Here is a 5,572-nt window from a genome sequence, read left to right on the forward strand (position 1 = left end):
TTTTCATTTGGGCAGCATTCACATCATTGCTCCTCCTAACTTCACTAATATGGTTAGTGGAGTTTGTATCTTTGGAGATGCCGTGGGTATTGGAACCTAATTTAGCAATTCTGCACAGTTAAAGTTACAAGGAGCTTAACAAGGTAAGTTAGAACATAACAATAGCTTAAAATAGATAAATATTTCTGTACTAGAAATCCAATTCTCTTTGGCTCTAGTATGTATGATAAATAAATTTCATACTTTGTATAGGATTCTTTAGGATATTACCTAATCCTAGAAAAAAGGATTATCTTTTCCAGTCATATTGAAAATGCATCCACATAAAATTAACAAAATCAGTTTAGTCCAACAAACTGATCAAGTAAAGTTGGTAAGTTCACAATTGTCAATCCATGCTGGAATGAAGAAATGATTTTCACTCTTAATGTGAAACTTGTATTTTCTGAATAGCTAAGCAGGGAACTGTAACTGTTAGATATTAGTTTCTATTTTTCTGTGTCCATACACTGTGCCTTATGTGGACAGCCTCATTTTGTAAACAAACACCCCGAATGAAACAACCTCCGAGAATAAAACCAATGAAACAAGACTCCACAGTCTCACCATGCTCAAATACAATGATATTCATTGTTACATGACACTACATAGGATTCTACTGGTTATGCATCTATTACTGCTTGTCTTGACGATATCACCAATGATGTTCTTGATACTACTGATAATTCTTGCTTTTTTTCTTTAGTTTCTGCTGAAGCACCAATGAGGAGCTACTGTCATCAACTGACAATCTGTCAGAACTATTTTTTGAGGTTTTCTTTCATTTTATTGTTTTAAGAATATTTTCAGTTTACTCTTTGACATTTTAATGTATGTAATTCAGATCATCCATGTTGCTCATGTCTTCCCCATCTCTGTCCTCTGCCTCCATCCCATCCCCTAACTTGTCCTCATGCCATTTTTATGTCATTTATCTTAAGGAGTATGACTTCCAGTAGGATCTCCCACAGCCAAGTGGACATTATCAGTGCATGTGGACATTATCAGTTGGACTAAGTGAGTCATTAAAAAAGGGAGGGAGAGCTACTGCACAGACGCAGAAGCTTTGGGTCTGGCCTCAGCATGGCTGCCCTGCTTGTGGGAAGCACAATGGCTCAGCTCATGGATCCTCTCCTGCACCTGAGTCAACTTGCGGTGAAGCCCCAAGCCTTCTTCTCATTCCTGCTGGGGACCCTTCCAAGCGCCAGACCCTACTTCTCTGGGGTCACCCCCTGCCGCACCTGCAGCCCTCGCTGGGCTTCAAGACCAAGGGTGTCCTCAAGAAGGGCTGCCAGGACTGCTACATGGTGAAGAGGCATGGGCGCTGGTTCATCCTCTGCAAGACCAACCCCAGGCATAAGCAGAGGCAAATGTGAGGGGAGATGTCCATAGGAAGTTTGTTTCGCCATATCAAAGAAAAATAAATGTAAGCGTTCTGTAATCGAAGATCTGTGGGCCTTATAGTTTTGTGGAACTCACCCGTTTAACCCCAGTCATAGCCTGGTTCCTTCAAAGCTAGCCAGACCAGAGCTGCAGATGGGAAAGGATTGTTACTGTTCCTGGAACTGTGTTGAGTTGAAGGACAAAAGGAATAGGAATACTAAGCTGACTTTATCTCTTGAGACAAAGTCGGGCTTGTAGCCATGGCTGACCTGAAACTTGCAGACAATCTCCTGCCTCTGCCTTCCTGGCATTCCTCATCAAAAGTGCTTTTATGAAACCAACTGAACTGGAAGGCTCCTGTTGGGAGCCCAGCAAGCCCAGCTTAAAAATAAATGGTGTTGTTGGGTAACAACTATCCCAACCTTTACTCAAGGAAAACCTTGTTTATATAGAGATGTCATTCAGAAACCAATTAAAAATGTTTGTTGTGACTGCCCTGAAAAAGGCAGAGGGGAGACATAACATCCATCTTTCACCACTTCTGTAGATAAATCACATATAGTGTTTTGTTCCTTGAATGACTGGCCAGGCATTAAAACATCAAATCTTATCTGATTCTACAGACCTTATTATGCTTTCAGACCATGTAATGCTTGCTAACTTCCATTCACCTATTTAAACATGTACTGTACATGCATCGTCAGAGAGATGACACAACACAAGGGGATATGTAATTCAATAGTAATTTGACTTTATCTAGAGGAACATACTGATAAATTCTGAAAGATAAACAAAAATGCTTTGCTACTTGGGCTTTCTCCCTTAGTCCTTGATCAGAGATCTCCTAGTTGTGCAGAATTCTAAGGAGGTTAAGGAGCTGTAATGCAGAGTTGAAAGGAGCAAAGGGTCAAAAGTATTTCCAAGAGGCTCATTATCCTGCCATCTGATAAAATATTGAAATCAATTTCTGCCTAGAATGAATCTCATGAGATTTCCAGAAAATGAGTAGAGTTGTTCATTTGTAACAAAAGATGACAAATATTAGATGCCGAGATTGCCATTTCTTTATGAATACAAATATAGATATGTATGGGTTCCTTGGCACCCTATTGTTCAACATTCAGGAATGAAAAAATCCCACTGAGAATTGTTGAGGCTAGGAGGCCCAGCTAGGGTCAAATTACAGGAGGTGCATGTTAACTCTCTGTGGGTTTATATATGTATATATGTACAATTAAAATACCTGCTCTTTTAAATGAGCTCAATTTTATTCAGAATGCATGATTTCAAAGCTGTGTTTTTGAGAAATTATGTGGAATATACTGCAGGGGAGGAAAGAATATTATCAAAATATATCAAAAATAAATTATAATGTATTTCTGGTAGCATATAGTAATCTAGTTCCTTCTTAGTCCACCTCCTTTTGTAGTATTCTAAAAAAACTATTAACCTGTTATACATTATTTTGAAAGATTAAATATATAAAACACCTTTAAAAATGATGTTATTATGATGTTTATTACATTGGCTTTCAAGTGACAATCTGTCAGAAATATTTTTTGGTTTTTTTTTTGTTTTGTTTTTCGAGACAGGGTTTCCTTGTAGTTTCTATAGGCTGTCCTGGAACTAGCTCTTGTAGACCAGGCTGGCCTCGTACTCAGAGATCCGCCTGCCTCTGCCTCCCAAGTGCTGGGATTAAAGGCGTGCGCCTCCACCGCCCGGCTATCTGTCAGAAATATTTTATAAAATTTAGAAATTTTAATGTTAAATATTTCTCTGAAAAATGATACAGCATATATTGAATTTTGTGTATGTTTTAGTAGCTTTTCATTAAAATGTACTATGAAAATATTTTAAACTGTTTCTTTGTATTGTACAAGCTGATGGCATGACCCCTTGGTGACATGTATAAGGAGAAAGCTTCTATTATAGCTATCAGAGTGTAGAAGGAAGCGGCGGCGCTGCGTCCCGCCACCCAGCCGCTGGCTAGCTTTACACCCGAAATAATTACACGGAAACTGTATTCTTTTAAACACTGCCTGGCCCATTATCTGTAGCCTCTTATTGGTTAATTCTCACATCTTCCTTTAACCCATATTTAGTAATCTGTGTAGCACCACGAGGTGTGGCTTACCAGGAGAGATCTTAACCTGCGTCCATCTCGGAGAGGAGAATCATGGAGACTCACTATAGCGACTGCCTGAAGCCGCTCCCCAACCCTGCTTCCTTTTTCCCACAATTCTGTTCTGTCTACTCCACCTACCTAATTTTCTGTCTCTTAAAGGGCCAAGGCAGTATCTTTATTAATAATGAAAGTAACACATAGACACTCCTCCATCATCAGAGATAGAACAGACAGCGGCATATCAAATCACCCAGAGCAGAAATAGATGTTGGCTGAACATAGCCAACTGTACCTGCCTATGAAAGAAGCAGAAGCAGAGCAGAGAGGCAGATGGAGAGAGACAGAGGAGGAGACACAGAGAGAGGGAGAGGAACATAGAGACAGGAGGAGACTGAGAGGTTTAGAAGAGAATGAGAAGCTGGGATAGGGATGCTTCTGAACTAGAAGGAGTTTAGGGTAAGGGAGCAGGGTAGAAGACCTAGAACACAAGCATGGACTCTGAAAGGTACAGTGGGTGCTGGTGCAACTGAAGGAGCCTGGAGGCCAGTATGTACCTTCTTATAGTAATAGACACCACAGGCAGTCGATTCTTCCTACTGCCAGTGAGAAGAGAAATGACCCCTTTGAGAAGAGGAAGTAGCTTCACAAGTTTTTAAGGAATGTTAGATTAATCTACCCTCCAGAAATCCCCCAAAAGTACAGGTTGAGGCCATTTCTGGGTATCTGGGCCTGCAATTGCAGTTTTGGAAACTGGAGTTCAATGAATTTTAGTGGATTTTCCAAGGCACAAACCAGCCTTGTTGAGGTTTCCATACTCACACTGCTCACACATGAGTAAAAACACCACCCAAACTGCTCTATTGGCTTTAACATCCATAGAGTTAAACTGTGGCTGCTTACCTACATTTCCTTTTTCCTTATTTTTTATGACATCCCACACCCCAGCACACATTAAGTGAGCAAAGTCCCTCACTGAGGGTGTGGCCTTACGAGCCCCTTCCTGTGTATGATGATCATCGTGTCCTGGACACCATTTCACAGAAACCATCTACAACCTCTGCTTCTCTCTTCCAAAGTAGTCCCTGAGCCTTGCAGCGTGTTGTGGTTCACATGTCCTTCTGAGGTCTGAGAACTGCATGGTTGTGCATTCTCTAAACTTTGGCCAGGTGTGTGTGCAGTCAGCAGACCCCACTTCCTATAGAAGCCTCTCTAATTAGGGATCACAGTTGCTCAAATGTATAGTTGTCAGAGAGAGTACTTAGAAGGCAGCTTGATGCCATGTAATTTTAACAAAACAACAACAGAGGACCTATTGTGTGGATTCACCACATCAATGATCAACTCAGAGTCACCAATACTGCATCAGTATGGCAGCAAGGAAATAAAAACACTTCCACTGGGAGTCATTTCCAGGTTTGAATTTTCTCCATGTTCCCTGTCTTCCCTCCTCTGTCTGTTGCATGAATCCAAATCAGTGCCTTTCTGAAGAAGTTTGTCCCTTTGTCTGGTTATGTGTGTGTGTGTGTGTGTGTGTGTGTGTGTGTGTGTGTGTGTGTGTCTGTCCCTATGTTTGTCTGTTCCTTCATGTGTCCCAGTGTGTGAATTTGTGTGTCTGCCCCTTTTGTTGCTCTCTCTTTTATTGAATTTCCCCATAAGAATCACATGGGGAAGGAGTGGGATACTTTACAGAAATCATTCATGGAGTCTTACAAACGATTAAGGTAATGAGCCCAACTGAACCCAACTCACCCAGACAGAAAAAAAAATTACAAATACCATGATTGCCCAGTGATGCTACTGTGCCCAACTGTTTTGGTGGATACTCATTTAGAAGTGTTTTAACCTCTATGCTTGCTCTTTTATACAAATGTTATAAATGAATTGTTCTGGATCAGGGGCACAGAAGAAGACATAATTTAACATTACAATTAAGTATTAGTTTAGTTTGTAAAAGGTGGCTATGTATGAAGACTAAGGAAAGTGGTGGTTACATTTTTCTCTTAAAAGTTGGCTACACAATCAAGG

General features: G+C 40.6%; 1 pseudogene; it reads left to right on the top strand.

Annotated features, from left to right (window-relative positions):
• Window positions 1-1,122: 1,122 nt before the first annotated feature.
• Window positions 1,123-1,415, top strand: LOC119799747 (annotated as a pseudogene).
• Window positions 1,416-5,572: the final 4,157 nt, after the last annotated feature.

The sequence above is a fragment of the Arvicola amphibius genome, chromosome 13, assembly GCF_903992535.2.
Source record: "Arvicola amphibius chromosome 13, mArvAmp1.2, whole genome shotgun sequence".
NCBI lineage: Eukaryota > Metazoa > Chordata > Mammalia > Rodentia > Cricetidae > Arvicola > Arvicola amphibius.